This window comes from Callorhinus ursinus, unplaced genomic scaffold (genome assembly GCF_003265705.2).
Source record: "Callorhinus ursinus isolate GAN/ISIS: 27379988/994484 unplaced genomic scaffold, GSC_fseal_2.0 scaffold1, whole genome shotgun sequence".
In the NCBI taxonomy this organism is placed as follows: domain Eukaryota; kingdom Metazoa; phylum Chordata; class Mammalia; order Carnivora; family Otariidae; genus Callorhinus; species Callorhinus ursinus.
The window spans coordinates 15,523,359-15,539,341 of record NW_027397063.1 but is presented as its reverse complement, the minus strand read 5'-3'; positions in this window follow the sequence as shown (position 1 = coordinate 15,539,341).

Below are 15,983 nucleotides of genomic sequence, written 5' to 3'. Positions count from 1 at the left end.
GTCTTGCCTTCCATGGAGATTCTTAAAAGGCTGTTTAATGATTATTAATTAATTACTAATGATTATTTCTCTTTGGAGGATGAGAATACTTAAACAAATATGTAAGCTCATGAATGGGAATTTGAATACCACAATGTATACACTGTTAGATATTATGAATGCTTTGGCTTAAATCATGACAGTTAATTATTGCACATATTACTGAGATCTATTGAGAATAATGTTCTCGAACTTAACTCAAACTAAATGTCAACAAATACTCATTTATCTGGGAATTGGAGAGGCTATCAGCTAATCAATTGTACTTCCAGTTTGTGTTAGAAGGAGCAGAGATTATCATCTTGATATTTTAGTGAGAAAATTAAGAGAAATCCACTATGATATATCTGGGCAAGGGTCTCAGAGAGCGGCTCTGCCAACTGACTTTATTGCTTTCTTATTTGGGTAACATCTAGAGATTAAACAGTACCACTCAGACTCCTAAGAGAACCTTGGCAGAAATTTAGCCCAACTGTGTCAAGGACCATAAATGGCTTAAACAAAGCAATATCTCTACTAAAAGAGTGTGAAGCTGAAGAATGGATTGGGACTTAAGTGAATGTATCCAAATATATTGGTTTTTCTCTATAATTTGAGTGTTTGCTATAAATAATATATTCCAAATGTAAAAGTAGCTTAAGACCAGCTGAAATTATCTCTAATTTACTTTTTTTTTTCAGAGACCATCCTAGAAAATCTCCCCAAAACTTAAATGAAACATCCTTACAAAATTAAATATCCATAGTGGGTTGAATAGTGTACCTCAAAAATTCACATCGTCTAGGAATCTCAGTAGGTTACCTTATTTAGAAATGGGATCTTTGCAGATGTAATTGTTAAGATGCAGTCATATAGAAGTAAGATAGATTCTAAATCAAATGACTGGTGTCCTTAAGAGAAGAGAACACATACACACAAGGAAGAGACTATGTAAAGACAAATCAGAGGTGGAATTATGTTCCCATAAACCAAAGAATGCCAAGGAATATCAGGAGCCATCAGACCCTGGAAAGAGCAAAGAAGGAGTCTCTCCTAGAGCCTCTAGAGGAAGCCTATCCCTGCCAACATCTCAATTTTTAGACTTCTTGTCTCCAAAATTCTGAGAGAATAAGTTTTTATTGTTTTAAGCCACATAGTTTGTGGTAATTTACTACAGCAGCCCTAGGAAATTAATATACATACTATAAATAAAATGAAGATATATAATAATTATAACCAACCATCTATAACAATTATTCCACCAAAAGAATAATTTGTAAATGAATAGTTGAAGATATTGAGAAATATCGAATTTTTAACCAATGTGATCTAACAACAGAACATAATAAATCAATTTATACTGGACACCTGGTTAGCTCAGTCCATTAAGTGTCTTCCTTCAGCTTAGGTCATAATCTCAGGGTCCTGGAATCGAGCTCCGCTTTGGGCTCTGTGCTCAGGGGGGAGTCTGCTTGAGGATTCTCTTTTTCCCTCTCCCTCAGCCTCTACCCCCAACTCATGCTCTCTCTCTCTCAAATCAATAAAATCCTAAATAAGTAAGTAAGTAAATAAATAAATAAGTTTATACCTAAGCAATTGCATAGTCCTCCTTCTAAAGAAAAAGCTATAAAAGAAGAGGATAAGCAGTTGAAACTAGCAACACAGGGACCAAAAAGCAAATTGTTATTAGGAAATTCTCTGTAGCTTCAAAGATAGAAGAGGTACTGATTGGGCAATTTGTCCATGTATTTAACATATACTTGATAAGCTGTCAAAAACATTATGCCATACTAAAGAGTTATATTTTTACTGTAAATAAATTAAAACCTATTTGGACACAAATGTATTGTGCATGTGATTAATGTAAGCTAGTAATCATCTCTGCATACGTTAAAATCTTCCAACTCTAGAAACCAGAAACTGAGGAATGGAACAAGGAATGTAGTAACTATGTCATGACACATCTCCTTAACTTATTCAGCGAGACAGTCAAGTATTTATTAAGCAGTTTCTTTATTAGACACTGAAAGAAGTTTTCTAATAATATTTCTCTGGTTTCCCTAATCACTTTCCCAGATATTATCTCTACTGTTATATGTCACATTGTAACAAACACAAATACATCCAATTTTCTCTTTCCTCTGCATTTATTTGATCCTCCTTGTCCATTCAGGAGACAGAATCTATAATTTAATTTGAACGACAGAAGCTTAATATCAATATCAATAACTGTTAATAATAAAAGCAAAAAAATAATACGTAAAAAGAATTTTAAAGTTCAAAAGGAAGGAAGGACAAAGTTGGGTGAGTGTGCCCCTCTCCAAGGCTGGGATAAAGATCTCCTTTTGAGGAATTGTAGTTATATACCATTGGATGGCAGAAAATATTCGTTGGGCTGCCCCAGCCAGAGAGGCTGAAAGCATCTCATTCTGTATGCAGATGGGCAGAGAAAAGTATACTGAAGGAGTTGGGGTGTCAGGAGCATGGAATACACACACAGTGTGCTGTCATTAGGGTTGCATAAGCTACTCTGTAGGCTGACTGAGGCTGACAAGCAAGGATGGAGAGGGAGTTGGAACTTTGGGACCTGCTGGCTGCCAGGGGAGCAAAAGAGTCTGGGGAGTACAGTGTCTATTTCAGGAAGGCAGCAGAAAAGTGGTCACCAGGTCAGGGTGGGCACTGCAAGCTTGCTAAGAAACTACATGATCTGGGCTTAAGCAGAATCCCTTGTACAGGTGCACAGTGACAAGGAGAAGAAAGCAAAATGGCAACAAAATGGACCTAGGAAGAAAAACATCTTACTACTGTAAGGTCTTTCCAGAGTTCGCTACTGACACAACTTAGTATTGTACTTGCTACAGAGCTCTTTTATTACAGAACCAGTAAAGAAAGATGCATTTGGAGCCAAGAGCAACCCACTGATATCTAGAACATTCTTTGTTGGCTCTCTGATTCAAATATTTCTAAAACCACTATCGCAGATTCTCACTGGACTAAATTTTAGGTCTCATTTTCCATTTCCAGGTCTCATTTTATATGGCCACTGCTATTTTGATGTATTTCTTATTTTGCAGTTATCTTCAGAGTCACCGTTTTGCACACCTCTAGGGGGTGTCATTTGTGTGGATGCCACATACCACTTGGGGTGGTTCAGTGAAGAGACACAGCTTTCAAATAGCCATATACACTATATTTTAGGTCACATAATTTAATTCCTTAAGAATAAAGTCCAAACTCCTTAATATTTTATGCTATACCCTCCGATCAACCTTCCAGTGATATTTCAAGACTACCTCCACTCCCTATTTTATGCTACAGATACTCCAGATACAATTTGTACCATTTGCCTTTGGGCTTTGACAGATTATGCCAAAACTAAATTGTTCTTATTTTGTGTTTCTACCTATAGGAAATCTACAGTACAGCCTCATGATTTGGCACAAATGGCATCTCCTTCACTGATCTTCTGAAATAGAAACATTTATTCCTGAGGAGAACTACAGTAACATATTCACTGTTGCTTCTTTTTAATACATGCTTGAGTTACTACATGATATCAAAATTACAACCTATCTCTCCACACTTATTGTTCAAGATTAGGAACTGTGTACCTCAGCTACATAATATTTGGACAAAGAAGATGTCCAAAAGAAGATGGCCTATTTTTCTTTGTTTTTGTTTGTTTTACTTTGTTTTTCATCCACCAAACACAAATGACAAAATTTCATCAGTCTGAAGATGTATATACAAATATCAAGTTACAAATGCTCATGTGCAAATATTTTATTTATTTATAACTGAGCTTTAATTAAATTCTTCATTCTGCTGGACGATAAATAAAATCTCACTTAGGTCATGATTTTGTCATTATTTCCTGAGCCATCCCCTAAATTCTAGATAAGAGAGTGATTGGAAAAATCAGACACTTCCATGGTAATTGTGTGTTCATGTGCGACACATCGCTTCATGTCCCAGTCATGCCATCTGCTGAGTGAAGCTCTCACCTTTCAGGCAGAGGCTTTCACTTCCGGTTAACCAGGTTCTTGCCCTGTCATTCTCCTTAGGTTTCTGTATCTCAGTGCTGGCCTCCTGGCTCCTGGCACAAGAGAAAGACTTCTGCATACCCCCGAGCTCTCTTTAGCTTGTGGATTCAGACATCTCAGTTAATCCTGAGACTCTTGAGCCATGGTAGACTCAGGAAAACTCTGGGATTCTGACACTTTCTTGGATAACAGAGGCAGAAGATCCCTTAGCTCTTTGGATCGAGTCTTTATCAAGTTGCTACCCAGTATAGGCTGCAGCATTTGTACCTTCTCAGGGATCCATCAGTGTCTGAGTTCTTTTTCTTTCTCTCTTCATGTTCCTCCCATTCCCCAAATCAAATGCATAAGTTACATATATGTATGTGGGGGGGGGTTGGGGGAATGTGATAAAATATAGGGGGAGTGATGGAAAAACCTTTCTTTGATAAATAGCATCTCCAAATTTAGTGATTATACCTTATGTCTTAAACTTATAACACAAAAGCTAAGATTGTGTTTTTGGTTAGCCCTCTGCTGAATCAGTGAATAAAGAGCCTAACACCCCAAGATGAGGGAAAGAGGAAGGAGGAGAGATAAGAAATGTTAAAGGAGCAATGGTTAATGTATGGAAATGTTTTCTCTCAATAAAAAAATAAACTAGAAAATGTAAAACAGTACCCCAAACATTGAAATTGCATAATACATATTTGTTATTGGAAATCTGCAATCTTTGCTTCAGAGGCAGAGAATGGGCTGCAAAGTGTAACAGAACAGGATAGGAAAATAGAGCCTTTGGGGCACCTGGGTGGCTCAGTTAAGCATCTGACTTAGGCTCAGGCCATGATCTTGGAGTCCTGGGATTAAGCCCCACATTGAGCTTCCTGCTCAATGGGGAGTCTGGTTGTCCCTCTTCCCCTGCCCCTCTCCCCACTTGTGCTCTTTCTCTCTCTCAAATAAGTAAATAAAAACTTAAAAAAAATAGAGCTTTCTTCACACTTGTATCTTTATTTTTTGTAATCAAATTTCAAAATGTCAGAAATACCTATATGCCCCAACTTAAATAAAAGCTATGCTTTGCATAATTAAAATTAAGTCTAGTAGAAATTAAACAAATGAAATACAAGGAAACTCTAAAATAGAAAAAATAGATATGGTTTTAAAATAAATCAAAAAAACTAATATATATATAAAATTTGTTCAAACAATAAGAATTTAATATTGATTTGATGAGATGTAAGAAGATAAAACATAAGATTAAAAAGAGAAAAAATAAAGCTGAAGTTAAAAAACATAAAAAAATAAAGTTCATGGTAGGATTTGGGATTTTTTTTTAAAGATTTTATTTATTTATTTGACAGAGAAAGACACAGCAAGAGAGGGAACCCAAGCAGGGGAAGTACGAGAAGGGGAAGCAGGCCTCCTGCAGAGCAGGGAGCCTGGATTTTTTTTTTTTTTAATAAAAGAGTTTCCAGGACACCTGGGTGGCTTAGTTGGTTAAGCATCTGACTCTTGGTTTGGGCTCAGATCATGATCTCAGGGTCATGGGATCGAGCCCCATGTTGGGCTCCATATTCAGTGGGGAGTCTGCTTGGGATTCTCTCCCTCTACCTCCCCCTCTAACCTTCCCCCTTCTCTGTCTATAAAATAAATAAATAAATAAAATCTTTTAAAAAAATGTTTCCCTCATTCTGAAGTTAGACGAGTAGAAAAAATATCTAATTTACCAGGTATTACAATGCAGTAGTCCTCTTTTTAATTTGCTAATATTAGATTTTACATATTATGTAACTTTATTTATTATAGCTATTGCAAATGGAAGCATTTTTGTTCATTATCAGTAAAATAGGAAATGAGTATTTTTTAAATTTTTAATTGAAGAATAAACATACACTATTATATTATTCTCAGGTGTACAACATGGTGATTTGACATTTCTATACATTATACAATGCTCACCATGATAAGTGTAGTTACCTTCAGTCACCACACAACATTATTATGATATTATTGACTATATTCTTTATGGTGTACTCTTCATCTCTGTGGCTTATTTATTTATAATTGGAAGTCTGTGACTCTTAATCCTTTTCACCTATTTTGTGCATTACCCTACTCCCTTCCCCTGTAGCAACTACCAGCTTGTTCTTTGTATTTGTAAGTCTATTTGTTCATTTGTTTATTTGTTTTTTAGAATCCACATATAAGTTATATTATGTGGTATTGAGACAAGAGTATTTTGTTTTCAGAGAGAGAGAAAGAGCACATGCATGTGTGCATAAGGCAAGGAGGGGGTTGGAGGATGGGAGTAGGGGTGGGGCAGAGGAGAGGGAGAGAATCCCAAGCAGGTCCATGCCCACCGTGGAGCCCAACTTGGGGTTCTGTCTCACAATACTGAGATCACGACTTGAGCTGAAATAAAGAGACACCCAACCAACTGAGCCACCAGGCATGCTGAGACAAGAGTATTTTTAACTTGAAGTGGTTAACTTTCATGTTTTCCATCTGTTAAGAATCCATTTATTTTCTTTTACTATTTTTGTTCATGAACTATTTCCCAAATAGATTGTAACCAGGACAATGAAAAAAAAATTTTGTGCGTGCATGTGTGTGTGAATTTTAAATTTTGGGGGGACTCAGACTCCTCAGGTTGCGTATAAATGCTGTTAAAAGGATTTAATTATGTTTTTATTTGTCCTTCATTCTGCTTGATAAAACTATATTTAATCAGATTGAAAACATTCAGAAATTTGTCTTCAAGTTTAATGCAAATATTACATACCATGTAAAATATTAGAGACCAGTTAAATGGGTCAGTGGTTTAAAAAATTGAAGTACAAAAGATAATTTTAGCAAATTATTTGCAGGTTTTGTTAATGGAAAATAATACCCAATCAAAATATCCAAATGGTCCTGGAAAGATTTTAAAGATATTTATGAACTGGCAGAATGTGTCCTAGTTATCATAACATTGTCTCTTTCTTGGCAATACAGGCAAGAACATTTGCTTCTTCCAGTTTTACAAACTTAAGATGATTTTAACTGGCATTAATCAGTGAAAGAAGTGGTAAAGGTTGAGGAATATATTTCCATCTCTTACAAAAGTGATGGAGAAAAGTGTGGATTATTCTCCCGACCCTCCTTTTTTCTGATTTCCTTTTTCTTTTTTTAAGTAAATTTTAATTTTAGACATATTTTAGGTTAACAACAAAATTTAGTAGAAGGTACAGAGATTTTTCATATACCCCCTGCCCCCATACATGCACAGCCTCCCTCATTATTCAGCATCCCCAGCAGTGGTACCTTTGTTACAGCTGATGAACGTACACTGACACATCATTATCTTTGAACATGCTACTGTTCGCCTTTGGTTGTATGTTTTCTGTGCATTTGGGATCGTGGTGGTCATGTTATCATGTAACATTTTAATTCTTTCTGTCTCTTTAACAATATAATATGACCATTTTCTCGTACCATTAAGTATGCTTTATCAAATTATAGACTATTTTATTTCACTTGCCTCTGCATGTATTATTATGTCTATGCTTCAGTTTTAATTATTGTAGCTTTAAAATTAGCCTTCGTATGAGGTTGGATGGGATCAAATTATCTTCCTTTTAATTTAGGTTATCTTTAAATTACTTTAATAGAGCTTTATGATATTCTCTATTGAGTTCTCAAACATCTTTTGTAGATTTACTCCAGAACACATTATATTATTCTTTTTTTCTTTCTTTCTTTCTTTCTTTTTCTTTCTTTCTTTCTTTCTTTCTTTCTTTCTTTCTTTCTTTCTTTCTTTCTTTCTTTCTTTCTTTCTTTCTTTCTTTCTTGCAAATATCATATATTAACTGATTTCTTGATATTTGTTACTGAGAAAGAGGAATTCATTTGAATTTCTTAACCTTACATATAACAACATGGTTGCACACATTAATTCTAAAAGCTTTATGTACATATTATCTGGCTGTAATTATATTTTTTTGCTTAACCTCTTTTATTTCTTTTTTTTAAATTTAGTTTCTTTACCTGGCTTTTTAACTTTACTTTGGATATTTAAATCATTATTTAATAGAGGCTTTCTTTATTCTTTTTTTTTTTAAGATTTTACTTATTTATTTGACAGAGAGAGAGAGAGAGACAGCAAGAGAGGGAACACAAGCAGGGGGAGTGGGAGAGGGAGAAGCAGGCTTCCCGCCAAGCAGGGAGCCCGACGCGGGGCTCAATCCCAGGACCCTGGGATCATGACCTGAGCCGAAGGCAGATGCTTAACGACTGAGCCACCCAGGCACCCCAAGGCTTTCTTTATTCTTAATAATGTTTTTCACAATAAAGTTAATTTTATCTAATATTTATCTATGTATCTATATATCAGATTTCATTTGCTGGTTCTATCCTATGTTTATATTGTACTTTCTGTTCCTTTTTTATATGTCTGTCTTCTGTAAATATCATAGATTTTTTAAAATTTCAATCTGGTAATTTCTGTATTCTACCAGAACGTTTATTCCATTTATATTTATTGTGATTACTAAAATATTTATATGTATATGTGTATCTATAAATTTAATCCGTTTCAGCCATTTAATGCATATTTATATAAGATATTTTATAGATATATGTAAGATATATATATATGAAAATATGTATATATTTTTTGATTCCAGGCTCTATTTTTCCTGCCTTTTCTCTATTCCCTTTTTAATTTCTTCTTTCTGGTCTCCTTTTGTATTGTTTGCTTTTATTAATCATATATTTCCATTCTACTCCTTGGAAAGATATACACTGAATTCCAGTATTTTAATTCTAATACTGAAATTTTCACATCCATACTTAAATTTAAAAATTATTATTTTTAATTGTATATGTCTTTCTCAGTTTAGTTCTGTTTCTCATATTTTTGACTGCGACTTCTCCTTCTTCTTGGCAGTTGTCTTTCTGTAATGACTTGTGTCATATACGTATATATATTTTTTTGGTTGTCTTATTTTCTTTCAAGTTTTTTACAACTTTATGACTGCTACCAATAATTCTGTTTCTATTTCTTGAGTACTGCCACTTTTAATTTTATTACTGTAGTCTATATTTTGCAATTAACGGCCTCTGTTGCAACTTTTTCTTAGTCAGAGACAGTGTATTTTACTCCTTCAGGAGATGCCTCAATATTTCTGATACAAAACAAAATACCATTTCTCTTTTCTGATCCCAGCCCTCTAGTCCCCAGTATATCATATATTTTTTTGTATGTCTTGACTGGCTTTATATGTTGGATAGATGGCACTTGTGCTTACTTTTCACTCTAATTTGTCTTTTGGATCCCTTCAAAGAGCATGCTTTCAAATATTAACTAGGTTGTCCACGCTATTCTATCTCATGGACATTTGTCTAGCTATTACTCTTGGCAGCAGTGGATACATTTTACAATTTCTCCTTTTCTAGGCATGTTTCTCTTGGTGCCTATGATATACGACTTTGATAACTTACTTTCACCTCCTCTAAGATGCTACAATTTTTGAGGGTCAGCAGTTCACTTGCTATGGGAGACCTGAGTCTTTTCTCTGGCCATTTCTGCACAACTAGTCCATCAGTAAAATCATGGGATTTTTGACTTCCCACTCACTTGCATTTGGATGAAACACCATAGGACAAATTGGGGGATCTGGGATCCTTGAAGGATGCCCAAGTCACTAGGTATTGCATTCCAGAAATGGGTATGAGGTATTTTTCTCGTGGGATAAATTTTGACCAACAAGAAACAAGAGATAGGAAAACACATAATTCTTCTCCTCATTTTCTCTGATTGACCACTCTGAGACAAACATTCACCTTGCACCCTGTCCACATATTCTTCCTTCCTTCCTTCCTTCCAGAGCACAGCATTGGCACTGTATGATCCATCTGGTACTATACCTGCTAAGTCACCTGCTGAAGTGAGTCAGTTCTGGGTACTTTACTAAAGAGTAAAACCAAAAGAATGCATCAGTACACATTTGTTTGTTTACCTTTTTATTGTTTCTCACCCTGATACCTTAGACTCTCATGCTTAAATAAATCATCAGTGTTGTTTTTTTTTTAAGATTTTTATTTATTTGACAGAGAGAGCACAAGCAGAGGGAGAGAGAGGGAGAAGCAGACTCCTTGCTCAGCAAGGAGCCCGATGTGGGACTCAATCCCAGCACCCTGGGATCATGACCCGGCCCGAAGGCAGCCACTTAACCAACTGAGCCACCCAGGCGTCCCTCATCAGCGTTTTTATTTGCTTTAGGCTTTATTCTCTAAGGGATCAAGGCTAAGTTATTATCTTTTTATAGATCTTTTTTTTAAATATTTTTTATTTATTGAGAGAGAGAGAGAGAGAATGGTAGAGAGAGAGCATGAGAGGAGGAAGATCAGAGGGAGAAGCAGACTCCCCGCTGAGCAGGGAGCCCGATGTGGGACTTGATCCTGGGACTCCAGGATCATTACCTGATCTGAAGGTAGGCGCTCAACCAACTGAGCCACCCAGGCACCCTATCTTTTTGTAGATCTTACTATATCAAGTGTCTAGATGTGGGGTCTGGCACATAGCAAATACTCTATTAGCTTTTATTCAGTGTGTTGAGGGGTTGGAGGAATAGTTACAAAGTAGAAAAGAGCATCCATCTTGCCCAGGGAATGTTTCTTTGTGCCAGAGGCTAACAGGCCTGTTAAATTATTATTTTAGTTCATCTTCATAACAACACTATGAATGTGGTTTTTTAACCTTCATTTGACAGATGAGAGTTTGGTGGCTTAGAGAGGTTAGCATGACCTATATGTTACACAACTCATGATTGATAGAGGTGGGAATTGTGCACAAGAAATTTCGTGTTCTTCTGCTATTTGGTACTGTTTTAGAAGCTTATCTTTATTCCTTATGACTCTGGGTTAGAAACACACGGCTGAACATTTTTCATAGAAAGTGACACAAAATACTCTTATGGTTTGTAAAAAGTCATTTCTGCCCCCCCCCCCCGTTATTCTCTACTAGTTAATGTGATATATGAAAAGAAGAATCTTTGGAGAAATGGAGATACCATTTGCCATTTACTTACTGTGTGACCTTAGGCAAGTAACTGAGGCACTGCAGACTACCATTTTCTTAAATCTAACAAAAAGAGAATAAAAACTGCCTCAAGAATTTGTTGCCAGGTGATGCCTGGGTGGCTCAGTCGTTAAGCGTCTGCCTTCGGCTCAGGTCATGGTCCCAGGGTCCTGGGATCGAGCCCCGCATTGGGCTCCCTGCTCCACTGGAAGCCTGCTTCTCCCTCTCCGACTCCCCCTGCTTGTGTTCCCTCTCTCACTGTGTCTCTCTCTGTCAAATAAATAAACAAAATCTTAAAAAAAAAAGAATTTGCTGCCAAATTTTTAATGCATGTTATAAATCTTCAATAAGTGTTTCTATCCTGTTGCTATATAATGCATTTCTTGGCTCTTCTGAAATAAAATAAAATATAATTTTGCTCAATGTGAAATAGTGTTAGAGCAAGTGATAATGTCACTTAAAACAGTGAATATTTCAAAATCCATCTATAAATGGCTTTGGACTTTACCAGATGATAGTTTAGCCCCAAAATGTATCTTCCTAGTGAGGTTTTAATTATTTAAAATGTCTTCGAGTTCCCTAAATGCATGCATCCATTAAACTCAAATTAGGAAATTAAAAACAAACAAAAAAACTATAGTGCTAAGAACCCATGGTTCTAAGTTGAATAAGGCATTCCTTACTTTTTGAAAAGCTGAGAGACATACATCTGCTAAGTAGCTCTGCTGTAAAGTGAAGTATATTAGATCAGATGTAAGTGGGAAGAACTGTGGGAGCACAAGATGAATTTTCATTCAAGTGGGGAATGTCAGCCTCTCAGGAACACCTTCAATCTTTCTGGACCTTGTTTTCTTCTACCTCTCAGTACTGGCTTAAAATCTACTGACTATGAAATAGACCTGTTGTTTGAATCACAATATGCAATGTTTCTTATGTTTATGATCATCTGTAATTATATATTATTTCTCCACGTTATCTTATTTTGGACATATTTTTTAATGTGTTTTTCTTCTTCACTGTTAAGACTTGATGTCTGTTGTGATGTGTGTACACAAAAGAGATGATAATTTAATTGTGCTTACAAACCAAATCCCATTCTTTATAATATTTACCCTCTCTAGTCCATATTTATGTGTTCAAAAATATATCTGATGAAGAAAGCACTGAATGCAGATTTTTTCTAGCTGCATGGTTGTGTGTATTTGTGTCCTTTTTTTTCCCCTTCAATTTAAATCATACTGAAATGGTTATGTGTAGAACACATTGGAGGTGTGGTCCCCCCCCAAAATTGGGTATTAATTACCTAAAATATCTTGTTGATTTTGTGAACAAACAGTTGTGGGACACTTTGAAATGCATTAGAATCTAGTAATACGGTGTGACTTTTAAGCCAGAGCAGATAACAGGGTTCTTATCATGCAACCTGGGAGCGACTAATAGGTTGTTCCCTTACAGCTGATAAGGATTATCCTACCTCAGAAAAATTCCGTTTCTCCTATACTCCCCATCTACTACCATGTTCACAACACTTCTAACATCAGGTATGTGGGTTTTTCCCCACACCCAGAAATTCTCTGCTATAGCAGCTGGGTGTCCTAAAATTTAGTTCAATTCGGACACTCACTGGAGTAAGCACAGATCCCAAAGGTTAAGGGCTCAGTCTCACAAGACTGACCCCCACATCTCAGAAGACAGTTGAAAGTCTAAGTTGTCACCTGTACTTCTGACAGAATGGTTCTAAATCAGAAGTTCCCATGATCCCCTCTTTGGGTTCCATCATTTGGTAGAACAGCTTACAGAACTCAGGGAAACATTTACTTTTACCAACCTATTATATAATAAAAGATATAAATGAAGAGCCAGATGAAGAGATACATAGGGTGAGGTCCAGAAGGTTCCCAAAGTAGAGAAGCTTCTGATTTCATGGAGCTAGGGTGCATTACGCTCCTGGCAGTGGGTATGTTCACCAACCCGGAAACCCTCCAAAGCCTGCATTTTGGAGGTTTTTATGGAGGCTTCATCATGTAGGCATGATTGATCATTAACTCCATTTCTAACACCTCTCTCCATCCTATAGGATGGGGGATGGAGCTGCAAGTTCCACAGTTCTAATCATGGGTTGGTCTTTCTATCACCAGTCCCCACCCAGGAGGCCACCCAGTGTCATCTCATAAGAAAAAAAGACACTGCTATCATCCAGGAAATTCCAAGTGATGATTTAGGAGCTCTGTATTAGGAATCAGGATCAAAGACTGAATATTAGGGAAAAAAACGGTACTCCTAGAGCTCTTACAACTTAGGAAATTACAGGGTTTTTAGAAGCTCTGTGCTTCTCTCTATATATTCTTTTATTTATGATATGTATTCTATGATTTGTTATCATATAAATATTCAATTATTACATATCCATTTTAATATTTTCCCATTAGTTTATGTATCCAATCACCTACAATGCACTGACCACATTCTAGGTACTGCACATGGCCCTGGAGATACAGCAGTTAACAATCTAGTCAAAAATAATTGCCCTGAAGGAAATTACATTCTAGTGAGGGCAGAGAGGTGGTAAAATATAGAGGAGGTAAAAATGGTAGTTTGCGTTCCCAAACCCAAAGAGTTCTAGGTTTGGGGAGACATAACTTTAAACCAGGTGATCAGGGAAGGTTACATAAAATCCATATTGTTTATTCTTTGTACAGTTCACTGTAGTGCTAATTTTTAACATATAATATCATATTTTCTCTAGCTATTACATGAATTAACTTTACACATGGTTCATTGATCTGACATATTTTCAAAAAGTTAACTGTAAGTGGATGACTTGGAAATGTAATATTTTGGAGGGGGAGGTGGGAAGATGGGTGACTTTTTAAAATTTTTATTTATTTTTATTTTTTTTGGTGGTTTTTTTTTTAATTAATAGACAATTGCTTAGAGTACAGTTAGGTTTACAGAAAAATTAAACAGAAGAGTTTCCAAATACGCTCTCCTTCCCCGTCTTTAGTTTTCCCTATTATTAATATCTTGCCTTGGTGTGGTACATTTGAGACACAATTGGTAAGCCAATACTGATATAATACTAACTAAGTTCCATGGTTTACGTTATGGTTCACTTTTTCTGTGGTACCGTTCTTTGCATAACGTCTTGTGGCCACCATTATAGTATCATTCAGAAGAGTTTCACTTCCCTAAAACTCCCTTGTGCTCCACCTGGTCAGCCCTTGCACTTTATCCCCAGAATCTTGGCAACCACTGACCTTTTTCTCTATCTAACATACAGTTAGAATCAAAGAGATTTTCAAACTGACTTGTTTCACTTAGTGGTATATATTTAAGAGTTCCCCGTGTCTTTTCTGGCCTGGAGAGATAACTTCTTGTTATTGTTGAATAATATTCCATTGTATGTATGTATCGTAGTTGTTTACCCATTCACTATGGAATAACATCTTAGTTACTTCCAATTTTTGCAATTATGATAAAAACTGCTTGTAAACATTTGTGTGCATATTTTTGCGTGAACTTAGGTTTTCAACTCATCTGGGCAAATACCTAGGAGAGTGAATTGTATGCTAAAACTATGTTTAGCTTTGTAAAAAACTGTGTGTCTTCCAAAGTGGCTGTACTATTTTATACTTTCCCCAGCAGTGAACGAGAGTTTCTGTTGGTCCACATCCTCAGCAGAATTTGGCATTGTCACTGTGTATGATTTTAGCCCTATTAACACACCCATTCTGATAAGTGTTTACTGGTATCTTGGTACTGTTTTAATTTGCAATTCCCTAATGACATATAATGTTGAACATCTTTTCATATGTTTGCCATTGGTATACCATCTTTTTGAAAGATTTCATTTATTTATTTGAGAGAGAGAGAGAGAGAGAGAGAGCACGAGCAGGGCAGAGGGAGAGGGAGAAGCAGACTTCCCGCTGAGCAGGGAGCCTGATGCGGGACTTGATTCCAGGACCCTGGGATCATGACCTGAGCCAAAGGCAGACGCTTAACCAACTGAACCACCCAGGTGCCCTGGAATACCTGCTTTTATTAGGTGTATGTTCAGATTATTGCCCTCTTTTTAATTGGGTTGTTTGAGATTTTTTACTGTTGAGTTTTAAGAATGTCTGTGTGTGTGTGTGTGTGTGTTTATGTGTGTGTAAAACAAGTCCTTTATCATATATGTACTTTTCAAATATATTCTCTCAGTCCATGGCTTCTCTTTTCATTTTCTGAAATCGTTTTTTTAACAGAGCAGATTTTTTTTTAATGGAGTCTAACTTAACCACTTTGTTCTTTTGTCAGTCATGCTTTTGGTGTTGCATCTAAAAAACTTGCTGCTTAATGTAAGGTCACATAGATTTTCTCCTTACTGTATTCTAAAAGTTTTATACTTTTATGTCTTGCATACAGGTCTGTGAATACAAGTCTATGAGGTGATTTTTGAGTTAACTTTTGTGAACGGTGTAAGGTGAGTTTCCAGAATTTCTGTTTGTTTATTTTTGTATGAAGATGTCCAGTTGTTCTAGTACCGTTTGTAGAAATTTCTCCAGTCAGTGAGTGGGGATTGCTCTTTTTTCAAAGATCAATTGATTATGTGTGTGTTGGTCCATTCTAGAGTGTCTATTCTGTTCCATTGACTTCTCTTTCACCAACATCACACTGCCTTGACTACTGTTGTTTTCTAGTAGGACCTGAAGTTGGGACATGTCAGCCCTCCAACTTTGTCCTTCTTTAATATTGTGTTGGCTATTTGGCTCTTTTTCCTTTCCATAGATTTTTTTTTTAATTTTTATATCATGAAATGGCTTGTTGGGATTTTGTTTTGTATTGCATTGAACTTAGAAATAAAATTGAGAAGAACTATTATCTTAATAATATCAAGTCTTCCTATC